Source organism: Haliotis rubra, unplaced genomic scaffold, assembly GCF_003918875.1.
Source record: "Haliotis rubra isolate DU_JTF1 unplaced genomic scaffold, ASM391887v1 Scf306, whole genome shotgun sequence".
Lineage (NCBI taxonomy): Eukaryota > Metazoa > Mollusca > Gastropoda > Lepetellida > Haliotidae > Haliotis > Haliotis rubra.
The window spans coordinates 730,001-755,447 of NW_025766976.1; the positions used below are offsets into that span (position 1 = coordinate 730,001).

Below are 25,447 nucleotides of genomic sequence, written 5' to 3' on the forward strand. Positions count from 1 at the left end.
GCGTAAGTTTGCAGCTCTGAATAGTTCTAAAAGTCCCTGAGGCATACCATCTACATCACACGATTAATCGTTATAGAAACAGCGTTACGTTAGTTTTTATAAAAATACACACCTAAGGTTGTTCACCAGTTACACATTAGGATGCGTATTTCGAAAAAAGTTCCAAAATAATATAATGGGTTTGAAGAACAGGTTGGCATAAAGAAGATCCGGGTTGGAACTGATCTTCAGTAACCCATGCTGGTCGTAAGAGGCGACTAACGGGATCGGGTGGTCAGGCTCACTGACTTGGTTGACTGGTTTGTTGTTTTACGCCGCACTCAGCAATATTCCAGCTATATGGCGGCGGTCTGTAAATAATCTAGTCTGGACCAGACAATCCACTGATCAACAACATGAGCATTGATCTGCGCAATTGAGATACGATGACACATGTCAAACTACACTCACTCACTCATTATATATTAAAGACGTTGTCATCCATAAAGTATCAATCATTTCCTTAGAGACACATTAATGAACAGAACGATTACAAGAATAGGAAAACAAAAACATCAAGACAGTTATGCTCGAAAAAGATACATTCCACCAAATAATCACCTCCGTCCTGCGCTGAAGTCTTAATTTACTGTATCTGTTGGTGATATGAGAGGATTACTACACATTGGAGAGTTTAACCTCAATGTGCTTTCTTTTTATGGGACTTACAGGCACGGTGGGGTAGCCTTGTGGTTAAAGCGTTCGCTCGTTACGCTGAGGACCTGAGTTCGATTCCCCACGTGGGTACAATGTGTGAAGCCCATTTCTGGTGTCCCCCGCCGTGATATTGCTGAAATATTGCTAAAACTAAACTGACTCACTCACTTAAAAACTGGATTATCGGTGCAGCGTGAACGCAACGACTACAATGTTGACATGACGACACGTAGTATGAACATATTGGCCTGACACACATATATCTTTTCTTTACCCGGTGACAAGTGTTGATACTGGAGTTCGTTTAGACCGAATACGTATTTATTGATATGTCCAGTTCTGATAATGTTTGTAACATAACAGTCTTCATGTGAACACCAATACGTGAAGTGTTCCATCACGTATTTGAGATTTTGACAAGATATCCTTCAGATAACAGCGTATTCGTTGCCGCATAACAAGTCAAGACAATTACCACAAAAATTTCCTGTATTTTGTATTAGAAAAATAGACGCTTTTAAATAGCCTTTGGGGCATTCAAATGGCTGGGGAGTGGGGTCAGAGAAACTGGATCCATTTGGGGAACACAACCGGTCTTCAATGTAACAGCGTATTAACAACGCAGTTCAAGTGAAGATGAAGATTAGCAGAATATTTTATTGGCTATTGATATATGATGAAGATGAAAACTCAAATGAGAGATTGTGTTTAAAGAATTGCTACAACAATTAGATGAAATTCTTAAAAGGCATTTAGAAGTTGGTGTAGTAATACAAGACAAATCTTATGGATAACATCTCAAACGAGGTTTCATTTGCTTTTAAATTGGATTCAATATATACATGTAGTATGACAGAAAATCCTGAAGCCAGAATTTTCTTTTGAAAAATAAGTAAATTAATTGAAATCGGAATGAGATTCTTAAAATATACAATGTTCTATTATCATTGGCCTTTCATTTATGGAGTTGACCTTTACCACGTTATAAGATGGGATCACCATATGGATAATTACGAAGAATGGAAATGCCACAACACTGTGTGTCTGTTTATATTGTGAGGCGAATGGGTATACAAGAACAACAATGCTTGTTCTATTCTAATGCATCAGTAATATGTAGGTGGTAGCTCAGCGTATGATTAGGAAGCGTTCATAAGTTATGGCTAGGTGGTGATGATGATCTTAGGTGTGTGTGTGTGTGTGTGTGTGTGTGTGTGTGTGTGTGTGTGTTGGTTTTTTGGGGGGGTCTCCCATTTTGTTCTGAGGAGGTAGGGGCGTCATATATGTTGTACACAGTAACTAAGGGGAGGATCACTGATTCTGTACATGACACGTGGGGGGAGGGTGTTTCACTTGCTTTGTGCATAAACGTTGTGTTGGGTTCTTTTGGGGGGAGAGGGGTAAAAATCATCATCCTCACCGTTCATGTCAGATATATACACAAGATACTCAAGCCTTAAGGGGCGGTGGGGTAACAGAGTGGTTACTTAAAACACTTGCTCGTCACGCCGATAACCCGGGTTCGATGACCCACATAAGTAAAATGGGTAAACACCATTATTTGTGTACCCCGCTCTGCGCCGTCGTGATCTTGCTAGATTATTCCTTAAAACTACGGAAAACCTCACTCGCTCAGTCTATTCACGAGAAATCAATGTTCCTGGTGGTACTGTTGCTGACCGGATTGCACTGTGCTGTATAACAGAGATTTTACGAAAGCTTCAATCGCTTACCGAACGACGCACACTAACTCAAGAGAAACGTTTAGTATAAACATGGAATGCATACAGACCATTGAAAGGAAATAAGATAATATCACGATATATTGAAACATAAAACGAGTTCTTCATCATAAACAACTGGATTCCAGTGTCCACCATTCGATGACATTCAATTAACGTGAATCGGAGTCGAGTTGCACTTATAATTTCACTTTGGCAAATACCAAATACCAAATACCAAATACCGGTATGTTCTCAGTCAACGTGAACTCATCTATTTATATATTATGTGCGGCATCAGCTAGTGGGTCTGACGATATAGTTACAGTACCTGATCAAAGATTGTATAATTACTATTTTGGTTTTCCTGTTGAAAATACATTTCAAATACAGAATGGTGATACAGAAATTCGGATTATTTTGGATACAAACACTGTACGCATAACACCGCATATATTTATTCCACCATTACCTCTGTTTGACCTGCAGCATGCTGTAGGCGTTGCTAAGCGCCCCATTGCTGATATTCGTGTCAAATGGTGTTTAATGTGCTGCGTTTAAAAGGAATCCTGCAGAACAATTATTTATTAGAGATTAGTGATGAAAGAAGAGTATTTAAAGTAGTCGGATAAAATAGGATACAATATTTGTGTTAACTCATAAACTTGGTACAATCATGTAGGTGGACATCCCATACGTATTTTCGTTGATGTTGTAACCTTGTTTACTTGACATCTATTCGTGTATCGAAACAAAGAAAAATGAGAATAGAAACATCAGAGAATGCATTTACTGTGTTCAAGCATCAAATGATAAGAGTGCTATTAGCAAAAAAATAAACACTCATGCTGATTCAGAATGAATGAGTTTGTATATTTTACGCCGGTCTTATTAATGGGTGTCCTCCCAAAACTACAACATTCGTGGTTCAATGAACAGATTAGCTTCTACCTGTTACCTACACATTATAATGGAATAATCCAAATAAAAACACAAGAAAATTGCAACTCTGTTGCATCATTTAAATCTTATATCCACGTGAAAGAAAAATGTGCACCTAATTATTACTCATATGGAATAAGGAAGTTCAATAATTTGCACACAAGATTAAGATATATGACGAGTACACTTAATAATGATTTATGATGTTTTTCATAGCTTCATTTAATCACAACAAGGTTCTATTTACACACAATCAAACTTCTCAGTAACGAACCTTTTCAGGCTCACTCAACTCTACTCACTAGACAGTGGACTGTTCCATTATACCCGTAGGTGTTACCCTAATAAAAAAAAATAGTTCAGTGTCTGTCAGTCGACTGTCTGTCAAATGGGTGTCTGTCAATTGGGAGATAACCTATTAATGCCCCATCGCCCCCGGCTTCACACACAAGAGGAAACACGAAGTGCATTTATTTATTTATTTATGTAACTTCAATTGCTTTGATTTTAGTTTAAGAATAATGAAATTTCAAATTGAACTATATTAATAGATTATTAGACATTCATCCCGTGTGATATATATCATAATGATATTCTCCAACAATGAATGACTTTTAAATATTACACATTTAGGCTCAAGTTTAGGGAAAATTTTGATTTTAATTATTTAAATCTGAAACCTACCTATTTATTGCACATATCATCGAAGAAATAAACAGAGACGCAAATATTTCCACAACCATTAAAAATCGTAAACAAGCTTCTTTAGTCCACTAAAGCCCATTTTACGATTCCGACAACATTATGGTCATGTGTATATGAATCACCATCAAGCGGTGATATCGTAACACATATTTACTGAGAAAGTGTGATCACAAATGTAACATGTGTTTCATCTGACCACTTTCTAAATGGGATTGAATATTCATAGCTTTCGGAAGCCGCGCCAATTTAGACTTGTTAGAGGGGTACACAAACTCCGTGGTCTAGACTACCAGTTGTCCGACTTCCATTTTTGTGGAAGTTGCGCTGGCTGAGTTGGTTAGACGACTGACTTTGTGTCCTGGTGATTAGGTGATTTATTTTGAGCATTCGGGTTCGAATCCCGAATGGGGCTCTAAACAACAAAAGTTCTATAATACTTCCTTTACTGAGAAAGCGTAATTCCAAACATAATATGTGTTACATAGTGATATTGAAGGGTGTTCGAAATGTAACATCTTTCACTATAACGACATTGTTTAAAGGCTAATTCCTTCTGATGTTACGTAAGCAATGTGATTCACAATGTCTCCGACAGCCGGCTGTATCATCTGATTATGGTTAATCTGACATGACATATTAACTGTAATTATAAGAGAAACCGGATTTTCATTTGAGGGTATATCACCATTACGTTGGTCATCTCTTTTGCAACCATAGGTAGATGTCATGGAATCGATTGCTGGATCAGTCATTTGATTGATTGGTTGATTGATTGATTAATCGATTGATTGATTGATTGATTGATTGGTTGGTTGGTTGGTTGATCCACTCAGTTATATTTTAGCTATATGTCGGTGTTCTGAAAACAATAGAGTACGGACCAGACAATTCTGTGATAAACAGAATGAGCATCGATTTACAATTAGCACACGATGACGTGTCAACCAAGTGAGCGAGGTGGCCACCCAATCTGTTAGTCGCCTCTAATTACAAACATGGGTTGCTGAAGATCAATTCTAACCCGGACCTTCACGGGATGGGATCTTGTGCATAACGTATATATCATATCATGTTCTTTATGTGTTCTCAAACGCACAACTCGGCAGTATTCCAGCAATGTTAAGGCGCTCTGTAAGTAATCGAGTGTGAACCAGACAATCCTGTCATTGGCACCATAAGCATCTATCTACACAACTGGGATACGATGACATGCATCGATATACAAGCAGGACCTCCCTGTCGGTTCTACCAGGGAGACTCTATAAGGTTGTTGTAGAGTATCCCTGGTTCTACCACACTAAAGCAGAATCACTTGCTCCCTGAGCCAGTGTCGTGTGTAAGCATCAAGCCAGATAGAGGCATCATGTGACAGCTGTGATTGGATGAAATAGTGTAAGATTTTTATGTTTTTTTAAAAAGCACTTCCATTCAGTAATTAAAACTGACCACAATTTTAAGTATTTAAGTATTTAATGCAGTCAATTTTATCACCATGACTTATGCTTAATGTGTGTACATATTTTTCAAGTAAGTGACATTTGGTGCGGAACTGGGGTTGATGTGTTCAGCTTCCTGTGCTCGGCAAATAGAAAGGATAAGTTAGCCGGAATGTGTGTTTTTATTGTAGTTTAAAGGCCCGACTGTGACCATGTGTACATGGAATTATGCTGACAGCCTGGATGATATTTTTAAAAATATAACGTTACTATAGAAGTCTATGGGGAAACATTTAGTATTCTGTGACCAATCGGCAAGGACCAGCTGCATATGTGGCTTGAGAACCCCACGAAACAGGAGCTTCACAGAGTATACTCCCCGCGATCCCCATCAACTGTTACTAGTGACATGGGACAGCTGAACTACCGATCCGACAATCTAAATCGTATCTCGGATATCTGATACCCTACCGTGTCTGTGGGATAAGGGAACATTACCGTGGACGATGATGTTAGGACAAGATTAACAAATATAAAGTCTGCTTCAGCCCACATCAGGTGGCCAGCCTGTTCACGTTTAGGGGCAAGAATTCGAATCGATGCAACTTCGCGCTCCATGTAGGCCTAATGCCTGTTAATCTCGGACACACCAAGCGTTGATTTCCCCGAAGATGCACGAGGCCTCCTTTGTGTAATTATAAGAGTGAGAAGTACTCCACAGCTATTATAACTCAGCTTACATAGGATGCAAACGTATGTTTATACATTTGATGTACATAGTTTTGCTACAGTGCATGGTTAATATGCGACAAAATATTATATGAGAAAAACGACAAAACTCTTTCCACATCTATAAGAAATCGCTGTTAAAAGTTGGGTTGATTGGTCCAGTCCGACAGTATAATCAGCATTCTTAGAAGCATACATAGCTTTCATAGGTCTAACAACATATCCTTGTTCACAGAGCATTTACACAGATTTTATATACTCTTCGCTGAAACTTGTCTTTGGACTTAAAACCTGAATGAATAATTAGGAGATAAACATCATGTGTTGGCGAATTTCCGGGTGTTATTGAGTATTTGAGGCACGGGAATTCATTTGGAACCGACGGCGTCTGCTCTCATTGACATCGAGTACGGGTACTGCAGTGAAATGACATCAGCCGGCCGTTTCGGCTGTCTCCCATGGTAGCATCTGGAACTGCTCATTTGTGACGTCATTCGGACTTTACGTCACAATATGATTTTAATGACGTCATCACAGCTGACGACGTAACAATACAATGGTGTGAGCGATGTTTGTATGTATTATTCTAAGATGCCTAGCGGTTAGAACAATCGAAAAAAAAATACATTATCAGACAATAAAGGTATAGTTTTTTGATGACGTAACAATTGAATGAGGTTATCCCGTCACTGCGCCATTCTAGTGTGCCCCCTCGTAATCGAACCATTTTACATAACGTCACAATGTAAGCGACGTCACGATGGATGTCAGTTGTCATCGCCTCGTACGGCCTCCTACAGTAAACTACACCGTTGCATCCAGTTTCTTGGTTTGCTGTTGCTTCACGCAGCTAACATCACTGGTGGAAACATTACGTTTATGTTTTACGACGGTTAAAATGTGTCATTTCGACTCACAAGGTTTCAGCGACACGGTAACGTTTGCAATGTTTACATTCCCACAATGCAATTGTGGAATGTCGCTTGACTACTCAACTTCCTCTGGATGTACTGATCTAAACTTACGCTGGTAGTAGGAATGCAACGTTCATATTGCCCCATATGGTTTACGTTAATGACAGATGTAATTAAAATAATTCAGAGAAGATATTTAATCCGAACGTAAACCGTCATCAAACTGTTATCATTTGTTTTTTTCTGGTAACGTTCGTCTTAACGTAGGGGGCAGACACATCAATAGAACAGCGCGCCAGTAAGCCCTGTGCGAGGATTCTTAATTTAGGTCACCGACACCGTCGTTTGTTTTCTGCCTTAAATTAATCGTAATTATCTTTAGAAAGTATTAAATTTGGCATCTTAGAAAAGAAATACACTTCGCCCTACCACCATGTATAGTGTAATAAAACACACTTTCGCCCTCGTGCTTTAACTATAATAGTTCAGGGCAAAAGTGTGTTTTATTACGCTATACATGGTGGTAGAGCCAAGTGTATTTCTTAAATACGCAGAGATTTTCCGGGAATCAAATACCATTTGATCACGTTTTTCAACCAATCAGATTAAAGAACACAGTGACTTTTGGTTTACAATATGGGATAATTGTTCCTTGGTAGAACCAGAGACCATATAATAGGTAGAACTAGATGTTGGAGATCAGTTTACACTAGGTTGACATGTTGCAATAAATGTTAGAGAGTATAATAATTTACGCTATTTTCATCAGTGTCCACGAAGACAGAAATGTACCTGCTGTGCCAAAATAATTTTGAGAGGTTTGCTCTTTATTTAAATAGAAGTATGTGAGTTGTTAGTTAACAGAAATATGAATCTAAATATATATTATTTAGCGATATACAATTCGTCTCTAAATAATAAGTGATATATTCACACAAAACTATTGTACTTACGTTCAATGAAAGGAATTATGCTCTCGTAATTATTTATTATGTAAATACGTTTGTTTGGTATTTAGCAGCTGCCAACATGTACTCCACTGGTTGTACAAATTATACTGTTGTGAACACTGACGGTGCACGGAGTTGAATGCTGTACAGCAAACATGGACACAAATTGAAAGTGTGCCATATTCCTTCGCAAGGATGATGAAAAAGCGAAAGTGACGATTAGAAAACAAAATTACCTTAATACCTTTTTCAGTGAGCGAGTCTAGTTTTACGCCGCTCTCAGCAATATTTCAGGTATATGGGGGCGGTCTGTAAATAATCGAGTCTGGACCAGACAATGCAGTGACTGGCATCATGAGCATCGATCTACACAACTGGGATATGATGACATGTGACAACAAAGTCAGCACGTCTGACTACCCGTTAGTCGCCTCTTAGGTAAACATGGGTACCTGAAGATCAATTTTAACCCGGATCTTCACGGGTTGATACTTTTAAATAACGATAGCACACTTTAAAACACGATTGAATAATATTTCTGTTCATATTCTTATTCATACAACATATCGATCAAGATTGAGGAAGAGTTGAAAGATCCGTATCCCCCCCTAATGAGTGCGTGTGGATGTGGGCGTGCGTGCCTGTGTGCGCGGGCATGCGTGCGAGAGAGATGTAAGAATGCATAAACTGGTCAATATAAAGTTGAAGATGTCATCCATATTCTTAGTTTTAGCACTTCAAGTTTGTTACATTGATACCCATCCATCTTCTAACTTCTACAGAAGTGTATCAACCTTTGAGAATCCTTCCTTCAACTGACCGTGCGTATTTGAGTACGCGTGTGTGCGTGTATGTGTGTGTGTTCGAGTGTGGCTGTTCGTCTGTGCTGTATGTGTGTGTGTGTATATGTCTATGTGAGTGTGTGTTCATATGTGGTTGTTCGTTTGTACTGTGTGTGTGTGTGTGTGTGTGTGTAACTGTTGTAACAACTGACATGTCACTACATATATTTGTGAAGAACAGGATACACTAACCTCTTGTGAACATCTGCTATCATCACTTTTAATACAGACTCAATCGTAAAATGGTCTCTTAGTTTAGTAGGGATTATGTACATGTATGCAAGCTTAGAGAGTTGTGAGTGAGTGAGTGAGTGTCTAGTACGCCAGTGCTAGCAATGGTGCACAAATTACACGGCGGGGGAAACCGGAAATGGACTTCACATATAATAATCATTTGAGAATTGAACCCGGGCCTTCGGCTTGATCAGCGAACGATTAAACCACTGAGCTACCCTACTACCACTTACTTGCTAATAATACAATTTCTTTCAATAAGCATCCGCACAACATTTTGACTTTGGAAGAATTTACGACAGTGATTGACAGTGAATTACTCCGTCAATACATAGGTTCGCAGGAATTCATTTGAATTTGACTTTCCAAAGTTTAGATAACATCACACAAAGGTATTTAAAAACATTTGAACCGCCACAGAAACAAATTAACCTCACGGCTCCGACTAAACGTATCAACCAATGTCACAACATAACACATTCGTAATACGCAGTGCCACCTACATCAAACGGAGAATTATTCGTTTCGTTAAAATCCCACTTTTATGACTGCGAGGTTTCCGTATCATTGCACTCCAACGAAATGCCCACTTGTTACAACCACCCCCTCGGTTGTCATCCGGTATCGTGAGACTAAGTAGTCCATTATTTTACCCTTAGTGCCCAAATGGCTTGTCAATCCGACTACATCCGTCCAACTGTCCATCGGTCCCTTGTGTGTCATGATGGATAGAATGATCGGTATCCTTTGGCTGATGTTATCTTTCCATCAAGATTCTCCTACCCATTTGATAACAGCCGATAAACAGCGTATCAACAGCTGAATGAACGGGCGTTATTTTAGTAAATTGTCACGTTTATTTTAAAATGTTGATGTGATGTCACTGGTAAAATATATGAAATAAAATGTTACCTTAAATGGAACATCTAAAATGTACAATAAAATGTATTTGAGTGAGTGAGTGAGTATGGTTTTACGCTGCTTTTAGCAATATTCCAGCAATATTACAGCGGGGGACACCAGAAATGGGCTTCACACATTGTACCCATTGTGGGGAATCGAACCCATGTCTTCAGAGTGACGAGCGGACGCTTTAACCATTAGGCTACCCCACCGCCCCAAAATTCTTTTGAGGAAATTACGTTTGATGTATTGACTTCTCAGATGTGCCGTATATAACGAAGCAATATTAGTATCTAAATATGACAGTATGTGATAAATCGGCATCAGTGAGCGCAAATGGAATACTCAACAATTCACCAAACCAGACAAGTATGCGATCCATTTAGTGGCCTCTTACCAACATAGCTTATCCGGATATATGAAAACAATACACTGCTACACAACATTTTCTAATCAATGCCATGATCCACAAATAGGATTTTGTCACGCATTGCACAATTATGTGGCTACCTATATATATTTCACTCAGAAGGCAAGATCAGCACATATTAAGAAACAAAACACATGTGTTTGCCTATGCGTGTGAAGTAAACGTCTGTAATATCGGCACTTCCACATGCAGATGTTTCCATAGCGCTGGCGTTTTGAAAACATTTGAATATATTGTTTTTTTAGTTTGCAAATTTTCGTAGAGAGAGAGGGAAATATATTTTAGCTTCGGTCACCGACGCTGCTTTTTGTTCGATTTTTCTGATGCAGGACGTTAAAGTTGACTTTGTTAACTTACGTCATCACACATGCAACAGTTATGTAATTGTGGTTGTACTTCATCTTATGAATTTACAACATTGTGTTTATTCTGACAGACCTCTACAGTCAAATACAGTTTTCTCGAACTTTGATAAGTCGAACATAATGGTGTCCCAAGGTAAAAACTTGGTCCGTGCTCCTTCTCTAGTGATCATTTTGTGTTTGTGTCGAAAATCGAAGTATTAACTTCGACACAATGGTGCTTGACTACGCATGTATATAAGTAGTGAAATATTAAATGGGTGACATACTGAAAATAATATCACAAACTTGCTGAGGTATTTATTATAAAACTAAACATACAAAATCGTTTACATCCTTAACAAAGTGAAAGGAAATATCCAATGTTTGAAAGATGAAAATTTTACCAAATATTTGGAACAAAATATCTAAAACAAATGGGGAGACAAAATGAAAGAGTGTAATTTCAGTTTAAATAAAAGTAGTTATTAATTTAATAAAATAAAAGAAACTCGTCAAGAGTGAAAAGAAAACAACACTATAAATGTGTAGATAATAAAGCTGAATTTAATATAGACAACGATTAGGAGGAAGCAATACTTCTTACACTAGGAGGTCCGACAGTATCAAATTTTTGTCTTTTTTAGATATTTTAATTTTATTTGTTGCATTTTGTTAGAGTTGTGCATACTCAGTACAATTCACAATGACTAACAAAAAAGGAAATTACAACTTGACCACTACTTATAAAACATGTCGATATTTGAATTTATTAAGGCTGAAGGTGAATTGACCTACGCAGAGATGCTATAATCTTTTAAACAGTTTTTACCCAGATACGAGTCCTGGACCACACGGAAATACAGCGGAATTTATCAAACTCTTTCCGACTGACCTTAATGCTTCATGAAATCCTCAAATGATGGTTACAATAATGGACATTTATCAATGTCACAAAGACATGGACTGACAACGTGTATGCCAAAAGGAAATATACAAGAGCAACATTTGACACACCTGCGTCCATACATTGGTGAAACAGAACGACAAATCTGTGAGTTTATATTAGGCATTTGGTATACTTCTTATAAATGTACAGACAAAACAGTAAACGTGGCATTGTTTCTTTCAAAAACAAGATGAATACAAACATCTATACGACGATATTCAATCACAAGTTCTAATTAATGGTTTGGATCCACATTTTCAAAATATTTGGGTGTTGTAGTCAAGGTGATTCTTTCTGTCCTTACTTTTTCCACTGTGCGCAGGAATACTACCAAAGATAGTATTAAACAGAGAATACTTAAACACTGGAAACACTGAATATTTAATCTGACAATTTCCAGATGAAACAACTTGTTCTCTACACACAACAGAGCGACAGCTCTATATCCTACTGCAGGTTGTAAGTTGTTTTGCTTGAAATGTAACATTAAATAACTAGGATAATCTGGACAGGATAAAATATATGTGTCCATCTGTGCATAAAGATTCAAAGTGACAAAACAAACCTCTCCATAAGACTGCTTGAGAAAAGGGAGTAGCTTCAACTTTCCAACAGTCAACATTGCTTTTATGTCGAACAATATTCCTGCAAATCCAGAAATATGCCGAGCTGTTGAGCATGTCAAAACGAGCGATACCACACGTTTGATCAAGGTTACAACCGTCAATCCCTCGGTAAAGCTTTAAACGTTTTTGTGATAGATATTTGAAAAGCATTTAAAATTTTGATGCATCGATGACACAATTGGTGTTCGATGCTGTTCCATATTTTGACTCGTATGTATTTTCCGGTATTGTTTCAGATGAGCAATTGACTAGTTTTTGCATGTGTTTTTGACAGGGAGACAGCAAAATACACCTGTTATCACCATTATTTGATGGTTATTCATAAACGTGTGCTCTTCATATACAATACAACCGACTGTACTTTTAGCAGAGATTTCTTATGAATATTGAAAGGGTTCTGTTCCTTGTATTTAACTACATTCAGTGCTGATTTCGACGAAATATTTTGCGAGAATAACGACAATGTATTTAGGAAATATAAAACGTGTGTGGTTGGTCATCAAGAAACTTGGTTGAAATGCTTTGTTAAAGTCACTAATTCTACCGAAGTGTCACCATCAATTGTCAGCACCAATAAATCAACAAGTCATTTTCATATTCATTTGGTGACGAAGTAAGTGAAGAAAAGTCATGATCAAATGGGTCCAATAGTAATATAACTTGATATACATTGCTCGTAGTTGAAACATAGTCAAGAAATACCATTGATACTAAGAGCATCAAAATCGATGTCAAAGTGGCCGCCATAGTTCTTTCTAAATACGTATACGTTCTATACACAATGATGCTTTCGAACTTATTGGCAAAATATTCTGATTACCTGTGATGACAGCGGTAAGAAATGTGTACCGTAAGGACCTTATTAAGCCCTGGCGTAAATTGATAGATGAAATCCACGTGCAGTAAAGCTGTCCTCGCGCAATTTATAGGGTATAATACAAAATACTAGTCTACTTGAAGAAAACTAGTGTGTAAAAGGGATACGATTCAGTAACGATTCTGTACATAACAGCAATAATCGGAAACTTTTGGAAGCGTTTTCTATTAGCAAACCAACTTATACCTACATATATTTTCTCCTGGCTGTTAAACAAGGTTTTCTTATCGCTGTGAAAAAGATCTGTCGAAGCCGACGATTACCATATTTTGACTTTATTCTACTGACTCCATTGATTTGTTCATATATCATCTTAACAAGTGTATAACGAGGTTCACAGTATTTCTATAACATATACATAACATTTATGTGATAGAAATAAGTACATGTATTTTAAGATAGCGAGATTGTACACGATATTGAAGATGAAGACGAGAGTTCTATTCACACTACTTGCACGGACAGTGAGTGAGTGAGTTTAGTTTTACGCCGCACTCAGCAATAGTCCAGCTTTATGGCGGCGGTCTGTAAAGAATCGCGTCTGGACCAGACCAGATCATCGATCTGCGCAATTGGGAACCGATGACATGTGTGTAAACCAAGTCAGTGAGCCTGACCACACGACCCCGTGAACGGACAGGACAACGCTGGTCCATGGCTCATGGTTTTCATCATATACCACCAACTGACCGTCCTCTTAAAACGGAATACGTTGAGAGTAGAACTTGTAGCTATTGTTCTAAACAAACAGATGTTATAACAAAGTGACTTCCACAGACGTAGAAATGTTGATATTGCACAAACTGAAAACCCCATAAAACCTTCCGAAAGAAAGGTTTCTTTTCGTTGTTTATCGAAAAATAATTTAAAATGTCTGATACAGTGCTTGGATCCTTTGTTTTACTAAAAGGATGCTGTTTTGAATTTTAAATCTAACACATATCAAAATATAGATTATGAATAAATTTGAGATTGAGTTTAAAGTAAACAGAACAACTTAAGCCTGTTTCGATCTCAGATCATGATAATGTACTCTTCAAGTTCCAAACTGTTTCGTACCAAGAATCGCTGTGAACAATGGCGAAACTGAGCGTTCTCAGTCGAGACAGCTTAACCAGGAAACCAGTTCATCCGGTTCACCAAATCGTTCGGATTAATGAGGTTCCACTTCCTGTGCTACAGACATGTTGGTCATGCCAACAGACTGTCCGTTATATCCGATTGACCGTTAGCTGACAGTTATGTAACGCATCAGGCATTGGAGTCTTGGATCAGAATTATTTGTACCTGGTCGTTGCTATGTATTGAAACATTATATTCTCTTGAAAACGGCGTATGGCAACGATTGAAAATCGTTTTTGTTTCTATACGGGCTGTTAACACGCCATGTTTACCTTTATATATTCGTGACGCTTAAACCTCACTGCTGCGTCAATGCAGATGTGATCAAATTCTACTTCCTCGAAAGCGAAAAATGTTCTTGAAGACATACAAGCATGCATTCATTTCTGTAACCTCGCGCCAAGAGTTAACAATGGACGTATCTATTGAGATTATGTGTGTTGTTTCATTTGGGTTATGGAAGCTTCTCATTTAGCAGACACACATGTTTGCATTTTAAACAAACTGATATAAACTTGGCTTTCATTTCTGTAATTTAGCTCAACACGTTGCCAATGAACCGAATTTCATTGCGATAATATATATTAATAATTTCATTTATTAACTGAACATTTTAAATTTTGAGAACACGTAAGTTTGTCCGTGCAAACTTTATTACCTGTTTTACATTTTGACGTGCTAGGTTGAAAATACATCCAAACAGTGTATGATATAAAGGAAACGAAAATATCCGATAGTAGTACTGACCTTTTAAAACGTTCCGCCAATAGAATCTGATAATACGGCACAGTTAGTACTTGCTACCTACAAGTACGACTTTCCAACCAACTGATGTTAATCCACCTGTGATTTCTGTGTACTCGGTACCTCTTTCTCGCGACAGCAACCAAACACTACCATCCCTCCACAGCCGGCGATGACGTCGTTTGAACTTCCAAAGCGTAGGAGCAAGTTTGGTCTCTGGCATTCGCCTTCCCTTGTCAAACTCTTCCCATTTCCTATCGTATTTTACAGTAGTAGACACGTTTCCACGTGGCCAATTGGCTGAATGCTTGTGAAGTTTGTGACTGTCAAAGAGGCGGCTTTAACCAATCAGATGGCACTCCCAAATGTGCATTACGGGTCATTTCAAAATGTCCTCCAGATTAAGCGTTTGTTATATTCACACTTTAACAGCGAGGCGGTCCACTTTGTTGTGTCGAATTTATTACCCCCCAGTCCTATGCCCAACCTTAAACGGTGGAGAGCCGCGTACTCTATTCCCGTCCCATGGGACCCGTGGGTCGTGTCTGTGTGATTACCCAACCCCATATACAGGTCATTTGGTGACTGGGGAGCGGCCCGACCATTCCCTCACTTAATGCCCCCAGATCCAGGTTCGCGTTCAGCGAGAGCAAATCGCGACCCATCCACTCCGCGCGTTAAACAAAGACCGGAAGTTAACCCGACGCCATAATGCAATATTTCCATTATGAGGGGATTTATTGGAGGCGATCAAACATTACTACCCGATCACTTCCGACAACAGAGCATTAATTAAGGAAAAAGTTGTTATTTTCCGTATCTGAAATCATTTCTTCATGTTAAATGCTGTTTAGGATCGGCTTGACGTCGGGCCGTGCTATCTGGTCGTCCGTCTATATAGAATGGGCTATAATAACATATAAGCAGGTTAGATTCAGCCACTAGTGGTAAGGTTATAGGGCTGATATTATCGTGTATCACGACTTTGTATGAAATGAATTGGTCTACTACACTCACACATCCCACACCAGATTTACGATGTAACAATGTGCCCATATAACGCGCTTATAACATATGAGAAACTATTGATTCATGACGTTACTCATTATTGTAATAAATACCTAACAATTTAAAATTGTCAAACAGGGATTTAAATAGCGTTTTCGTGTTAGATAATTGGTTAACGATTCATTTAATCAAGCAACAAAAAAGTTCATTAACATGATCTTCATGACAAAAAAGGAAAAAATTGACCAGAGATCATATTTATATGGTTTCTGGTTTGGTACCATGAATTAGACCAATATATTGTCTATGGAACCTTTATCGCCGTGTTTGCCCTGCTACAGATTAAAAGGAGCTGGCTAGATTTGATATTTACAAGCTAAATTGATTTTAATTTCGTAAAACACATTTTCCCATAGTTATTGTGTAGGGGTAAATGTGACTATGAACGATAGGATAATGGTAACATGATCCGACTATGAAAGTCAAGCTTGCCGGGGGAGTTTTTTCGTGTCGCTGAGGTGTGAGCTCTAAAGGCAGCCCCCGAGAGGAAAATTACATGTTTATGTTACCAGAGTTCCCCTCCCACCATGGGTCTCATTAGTGAGGAATTCGAAAAAATCTTCAACAAAACCTAATCTTTTACACTCCTCTCTAACACACACGACTGCACATCAACATGTCAAAACATTTGGTGCAGCGGTGACGTTCTGATAAATTGCATACAAGGAAACATCAAGTGCGTTTCAGTGTTACAGTCTGTGTGATCAGTATTGTAGTCTGCATGATCTATGATGAGTACATCTGTCTCAATAGTATAACTACCGTTGATATTCTCACAACACTGCTCTGGTATTGTTTATGTTACTAATGTGTAACGCGTAAATTATATCCGAAAACAAAAGTTCTGCAGTTATTGTTGCTGTTACAGTACCTCCTCATTCTACGATTATTGTTGCTATTACAGTACATCCTCACTGATGTTGCTGCTGTTACAGCACCTACCCATTCTACGATTATTGTTGCTGTTACAGAACCTCCTCATTCTACGATTATTGTTGCTGTTACAGTACATTCTTACTGCTGTCGCTGCTGTTACAGTACCTATCCAATCTACGATTATTGAGGCTGTTACAGTACATCCTAACTGCTGTCCCTGCTGTTACAGTACCTACTCATTCTACGATTATTGTTGCTGTTACAGAACCTCCTCATTCTACGATTATTGTTGCTGTTACAGTACATTCTTACTTACCGATAATTGTAGCTGTTACAGTACATTCTTACTGCTGTCGCTGCTGTTACAGTACCTACTCATTCTACGATTATTGTTCCCTTTACAGTACATTCTTACTGCTGTCGCTGCTGTTACAGTACCTACTCATTCTACGATTATTGTTGCTGTTACAGAACCTCCTCATTCTACGATTATTGTTGCTGTTACAGAACATTCTTACTTACCGATAATTGTTGCTGTTACAGTACCTTCTCAGTCTACGATTATTGTTGCTGTTACAGTACCTCCTCATTCTACGATTATTGTTGCTGTTACAGTACCTACTCATTCTACGATTATTTTTGCTGTTACAGAACCTCCCCATTCTACGATTATTGATGCCGTAACAGTGTATTCTTACTGATGTTGCTGCTGTTACAGTACCTCCTCATTCTACGATTATTGTTGATGTTACAGTACCTCCTCATTTTACAATTATTGTTCCCTTTACAGTACATCCTTACTGCTGTTGCTGCTGTTACAGTACCTACCCATTCTACGATTATTGTTGCTGTTACAGAACCTCCTCATTCTACGATTATTGTTCCCTTTACAGTACATCCTTACTGCTGTTGCTGCTGTTACAGTACCTACCCATTCTACGATTATTGTTGTTGTTACAGAACCTCCTCATTCTACGATTATTGTTCCCTTTACAGTACATCCTTACTGCTGTTGCTGCTGTTACAGTACCTACCCATTCTACGATTATTGTTGTTGTTACAGAACCTCCTCATTCTACGATTTTTGTTCCCTTTACAGTACATCCTTACTGCTGTTGCTGCTGTTACAGTACCTACCCATTCTACGATTATTGTTGCTGTTACAGTACCTCCTCATTCTACGATTATTGTTCCCTTTACAGTACATCCTTACTGCTGTTGCTGCTGTTACAGTACCTACCCATTCTACGATTATTGTTGCTGTTACAGTACCTCCTCATTCTACGATTATTGTTGCTGTTACAGTACCTACCTCATTCTACGATTATTGTTGCTGTTACAGTACCTCCTCATTCTACGATTATTGTTGCTGTTACAGTACCTACCTCATTCTACGATTATTGTTGATGTTACAGTACCTACCCATTCTACGATTATTGTTGCTGTTACAGTACCTTCTCATTCTACGAATATTGTTCCCTTTACAGTACAACCTTACTGCTGTTGCTGCTGTTACAGAACCTCCTCATTCTACGATTATTGTTGCTATTACAGTACATTCTTACTGCTGTTGCTGCTGTTACAGTATCTACCCATTCTACGATTATTGTTGCTGTTACGGTACATTCTTACTTACCGATAATTGTTGCTGTTACGGAACCTATTCGTGGTACGATTAGTTGTTGCTGTTACAGCACCTATTGATCCTAGTATTATTTTATCTGTAACTACATTCACAGTCTACATCTTTCAATAGATTAACATCTTTATTCCATGACAGTTATCACACATAAGCATATATGTATAAAAGAAAAGAAAAAGCGACAAGCCCAGAAGAATGCTTCATCTCAGACTAATCGTTTAAGAGTTATGATACAGAACTGGGGCGGTGGGGTAGCCTAATGGTTAAAGCGTTGGCTCGTCACGCCGAAGACCCGGGTTCGAATCCCCACATGGGTAAAATGTGTGTCTCCCGCCGTGATGTTGCTGGAATATTGCTAAAAGCGGCGTAAAACCAAACTCTGTCAGTCAGTCAGTATGATACAGAACTATGATGTGATGTCCTGTACATGATGTGATGTGATCCATGCCAGTCTGGACCAGCCAAAACCAGTGATTTGTCTCCGAACCGCCCCGTCAGGGTACGATCGCAGTCAATGTCTTGGATGCCAGTCCTTCTACGACAAGAGGCTGCGGATCAATTCCGGTCCGAAAACATCCCGGGACATGGAGTAAGGCTAACACTGTTAGCACTGATAGCACGTAACTCAATTTTCTCAGGGTTGCATATTTCAAGGCAGTAGACCCCCCGTAATGACCACTCGTGCCTGTACTAGAATTTAGAATCTGTACTTTACTAAGAAAGTGTAATCCCAAATATAACATATGTTACACTTGTGCCTGTCTAGCTCCCCCTTGACGACATGTGTTAGAATTGGTCTGTAGCAGTCCCTGCTTATCGCAAGGGGCGACTAACGGGATCTGGTGGTCACGAGCGCTGATTTGGTTGACACACATAATTTTATTTTAATTTCCCGATGTTCTTGATGTCAACCATTGGATTGTCTGGTCTATACTCGATAATTTACAGGTCGTTTGCATTACACTGAGCACAGCGTTAATAATACAAACAAACAAATAAACGTTCTTTGAAATAAGGGTCGTATTCGGGTTTGTTAGAAATATAAATTCGTAGAATATTAGTCAGAAGTGAAACCATCAGTTACACAGTCCATCGGCTTTTAATTGATTTTACATGTTCCGGTGATAGGCTGAAACATTAAATAATCTACCGACTATTCTTTTGTGAACGAGCGTGTTTTACCAGAATTGCTTTGGGTAATGTTCCAGTAAGGGACCGTACATTATTTATGGGTAGGTGGGGTGATGATGATTGTATGGGTGGGAACCTATTTTGTTCTGGGGAGATGGGGGCGTCATCAATTTTGTACATATGGGTACTTGGGTGGTCAGCAATTTTGTACATAAATTGATTTAAAATCTGCTTTTACAATTATGGGAAGGGGAAGGGGGGCGGGGTGTCATTCACATTGTACATGCCTCTCCATAAATATCATCATCACCCCCTTTAGCCATAAATTATGAACGGTCCCTAATATCAGAGTGAGTGAGTTTGGTTTCACGCCGCTTTTAGCAATATCACGGCAGTGGACACCAGAAATGGGCTTCCCACATTGTACTCATGTGGGGAATCGAACCCGGGTCTTTGGCGTGACGAGCGAACGCTTTAACCACTCGGCTACCCCACAGCCCCGGCATTCCCTATGTACACACAGACTACCATTATGCTGCTGTGTAATACCACAACATGCGCTGCCTGCTACCACTTCGCCTTCCAACCACGCTGTTACCACGATACCAACCATCATTATCCCACGCCACCATCCACAGCCACAAATGCGTTTCACACACCTCAAATACTCAACATTTCACAACAAATAGTTAAGCTGAGCTGAAGGGGAGCAGTGGCACAACTGATACGAGGGGCTTGGTTTAATACGCTGCTACATGTCGCTAAATGGGGATTTTACAGGGTTTTGCCGTCTTTTGGTTAAATGTGTGGAGATAAAACAGATTTATCTAAACACAGGGAGTGTAGGGTGTAGGACGTGAGTGTGTGTGTTTCGGAGCCCCTTCATCGCAGAAAGTACAGGAACAGATGTTTGTGATCAAATCAGTTCTATTTCATTAATATTTTATGTAAGTGTAAATGTTTCTTGGGGGTGGGATATTTATGGGGGATGAACCTACTGACTAGCCACATAAAACACACTTGGTGAATTTTTGAATCAAAGGTGCGGAGAGTCTCTGAACCTGTTGCATAGCCGCTAAAACAATCTGGAATATGGAAGTTAACTTTAAAGGTCCGGGCGCCTTTCTGAGAGTTCTTAGCTTATTACAGATTCTTCATCACTATATTCGGATTGGATAATTCAGCTTCCACATTACACACTACAATATCGAAGTTAAGTTATGCTCAAATGTCTAGACCGCAGTGGGCGCACAACACGGGTAACAAAGATTAAGAATATTCTGTTTTCTTATGGCTATGTGTTTGTCTGTGATGTAAATATGTTTATCCATCTTATATAAGAAGGCTGTTGGATACATTCGTGCAGCCATGACAGTCCTCTGTTAATGAATCTTCGAAAAACTGTTTTTATAAACAGTTCAAATCACTCCTTGATGTTGAAAAGTACCTATCTTATGACATTCCTTTCCATTTAAGAGCAGTCCCTTCACGGTTAAGATATTGTCATTTTAAAATAGCAGTTGAAACTGGTCGCTATGATAACATTGATTACACTCAAAGGTAGTGTTTGTATTGTAAACAGAAGGGTATAGTCTATATTGAGGATGAAATGCATGTACTTTTTATCTGTGAATCCTGCATAACACTAAGTGAGTGAGTGAGTTTAGTTTTACGCCGCCCTAAGCAATATTCGAGCTATATGGCGGCGGTCTGTAAATAATCGAGCCTGGACCAGACAATCCAGTGATCAATATCATGAGCATCGATCTGCGCAATTGGGAACAGATGACATTCTCTTCCTACTTAAAAAAAATCAAAACTGAAAAAAGCAAAAATTTAGAAGGAAAAATTTTGGCAATGGAAGAAGAAATCAGAGAAAATTTCCAAACCATATGTGAAACTAAACTTTCTGAACTATCCAAATGTAAATTAGAGTTTGAAAAATTAAAAGAAGATGAAATAAGAGGTATACAGATAAGAAATAGAATTCAGTGGTACGAGGAAGGAGAAAAACCAACCAACTATTTCTGTCATCTCGAAAATAGAAATTATACCAGTAAGCTTATGAATAGTGTTATCAATGACAAAGGGGAAGTAATATCAGATGGTAAGGCTATATTAAATGAACAAGGACAATTTTATGAAAATCTATACTCATCAGGTGGTAAAATAACAGATAACTATATTAATATATTTGATGATATTATTACACCCAAACTGCACACTGTACAGGCTGAAAATCTTGAGGGTGATATTACTATAGATGAAATAACACGAGCCGTTAAATCAATGAAAAATAACAAAAGCCCAGGAGTAGATGATTTCCCAATAGAATTTTTCTGGAAAGATCTTCATATTTGGGTTTGTAGATATATATCAGAAGCATTCAGGCAAAATATGTTAAGTCCAACAATAAACAGAGGCGTCATCACATGTATTCCAAAAGCTAACAAAAATAGACAGTTGTTAAAAAACTGGCGCCCAATTTCCCTACTGAATTCTTTGTATAAAATACTCAGCACATGTATAGCCAATAGAATTAAAACAACATTGAATACTCTTATTCATGAAACTCAGACAGGTTTTATACCTGGAAGGTGTATTAGCGAGAACATTAGACTATTATACGACATTGTGTTTGAAGCAAATTAAAGTACAAGATAAAAAGGGACTCTTGTTACTTATTGACTTTGAAAAAGCTTTTGACACTTTCTCTAAAGAATTTATAATTTTAATAGTTGGAAAGTCTGGCTTTGGACCCAATATGGAAAAATGGATCAAAATATTAATCAATAATGCTACATCATGTGTTATACAGAATGGTCATTTATCACAATTTTTTGACAATGAAAGGGGCTGTAGACAAGGGTACCCAGTCTCTCCCTATTTATTCATCTTAGTGGCTGAAATTTTAGGAATAATGATCCGTAACAACACTGCAATAAAAGGAATTACATTGAATAACACTGAACATAAAATTGGACAGTATGCAGATGATACTGAATTATTTCTCGATGGGCGTGAAGAAAGTTTAAGGGCAGCAACTGACACTCTCAATAATTTCTACAAAATGTCTGGTTTAAGAATAAATATAGATAAAACGAAAGCAGTGTGGATGGCAGGTAATAGCATGATTTTATGCCAGGATCTTAAGCTTGATTGGCATAATGGGGATTTTGATATTCTAGGAATAAGACTTAATCCTAATTTAAATAACCTTTGGGTAATTAATACAAGAAAGACTAGAAATTATTAATAGAACTCTAGGGAATTGGAGGAAAAGAAAGTTGACATTAATAGGGAAAATAACTGTTATTAAAACTTTAGCACTTTCATCATTGGTGCATATATTCACTTCACCCCCAAATCCTCCAAAGGAATTCATTGACAAATTAAACAATATATTTTATAAATTCATCTGGAATAATAAGCGGGATAAGATAAAGCGAACGACACTTATTAGAAAATATGAAGAGGAGGGACTCAGAATGGTTAATGTACAGGTATTCATAAACTCTTTAAAACTGTCAGTTTTACATAAATATCTTCAAAATAATAGCAGTTCTAGCCCTAGTATCTTTCCATTTAAAGATATATTTCTGCTTGGAGCCAATATTGAAAATTATGTGAGTATTATGAATCCCTATTGAAAAGATGTATTGGCTGCATGGGGAATATTCTATAAAACACATAACACTGATTTTACAGATATTGATCAAATCTTATCCCAACCCCTTTGGTTCAATCACCAATTCCAAAATAGTAATTTCATTATAAGACATTGGCATCTCAAAGGTATTCACTCTATAAGAGACTTGTGTATAAATCAAGGTATTTTGCCATTTAGTGAACTTAAGAAATCTTACAAAATTAAAGGCACAATTCTTGACTATTATCAGGTTCTTTCAAATATACCCAAAAAATGGAAAGAAACTACAAGAAGAATTTATTGATTGTTCATAATCATTATCTTAACACACCACTGATAGATTTACTTTCAGCACCAAAGAAATCCAGATATTTCTATGATAAACTTATAACTACTGAAAACCTACCATCAACATGTGAAAAATGGCAAAATATCTTTGATATTGCAATTCCATGGCAAGATATTTTTAGAAAATATAGAAGATGTACAAAAGATACTAAATTGATTGACTTCCAGTTTAAATTTATCCACAATATTGTCTACACAAAGAAAGAATTATTGAGAATGAAATTAGTAGATGATGAACTTTGCTCATTTTGTAATTTAATGTCAGAAAATTTGATACATGTTTATTGGGAATGTGAGTGTGTGAAAACGTTCTGGCTGAAACTGAAAGAATATATTGAAGATAAATCAACAGAAAATTTTACCCTGACAAAATATACAGTCTTAATTGGCGGATATAATAACGACCTTATGAATCACATACTTCTTGCCAGTAAAAAATATATCCATATATCAAGTATTAAAAAAATAAGTTATCACTGGATACATTTGTAAAAATATTGAGTGATATTTTCAAGACAGAAAAGTTTATTGCCAGTAAGAGTCAAAACATATTACAATTTGACAGAAAATGGTCATCTCTACTGCACACATTCCCAGCCTAATGAAGATCCCAATATCTGTAATGCCAACCCATATGAATTTCTGTTCTACGGTGTACAAGTGTTGTTGCATCATGTACTTTGTATACTTGTATCTACTGATTTTGAATGAATAAATCTCTTTAAAAAACCAAAACAAGTCAGCGAGCCCACAACACTAAGTGAGTGAGTGAGTTTTGTTTTACGCCGCAGTCAGCAATATTCCAGCTATATGGCGGCGGTCTGTAAATAATCTAGTCTGGACCAGACAATCCAGTGATCGACAGCATGAGCATCGATCTGCGCAATTGGGAACCGATGACGTGTGTCAACCAAGTCAGCGAGCTTGGCCACCGATCCCGTTAGTCGCCTCTTACGACAAGCATGGGTTACTGAAGATCAATATTCTAACCCGGACCGTCACGGGTACCACAACACTAAGAGACAAACATATCACTAAGTATGTTACGAAACCATACACTAGCTACACCTTGGTATCTTTAATTCAGTACAATAACCCTGATATCATACCATGTCAGAAATGTTTAAAGCAACAGAATATAGGTGAATGATCATGGCCAAGGAAACAAATCATCAATGCATTCTGGCTCGAAGGCCTGTTGCTGAAATAAACCTCTCTGTATCGGATTGCCAGTTCTCTGTGTTGGGTGGTATTTATCTCATTGCACGTATGGTATTCAGGTGTTAGTTTGTATTATAAACACAGATGTTTCAAACGAACATTGAAAAATCGTAGTGTTACTCAACGCTTACTTACTCCATTGCATCTCAAATCTACCAAACCGCGTCCATGGTCTCGTTGATATAGTGAGTAAGTTTAGTTTTACGCAGCTGTTATGAGCAATATTCCAGCAATATCACGGCGTCTTCGGCAGAACCCGGGTCTTCGGCATGACGAGGGAACGCTTTACCACTAGGTTACTCTACCACCCCCGTTGATATAGCGTCTGCCCGGAGAGTGAAACGTCCGTGG

The 25,447-nt window shown here is 38.0% G+C and overlaps 1 protein-coding gene across 2 annotated transcripts in view; it reads right to left on the minus strand.

The window, feature by feature from the left end:
- The window catches only part of LOC124282901 (HCS2 neuropeptides-like), an 87,168-nt gene that overhangs the window by 53,884 nt on the left and 7,837 nt on the right, over window positions 1-25,447 (minus strand). Inside the window, exon 1 of one of the 2 annotated variants that reach the window (XM_046718945.1) lies at window positions 15,165-15,368. The exons of the other annotated variant lie outside the window; for it this stretch is intronic. The gene's annotated coding sequence lies outside the window, so the exon portion shown is untranslated. Of the gene's footprint in view, window positions 1-15,164; window positions 15,369-25,447 lie in introns of those variants that run through there. 2 annotated transcript variants of the gene reach the window in all.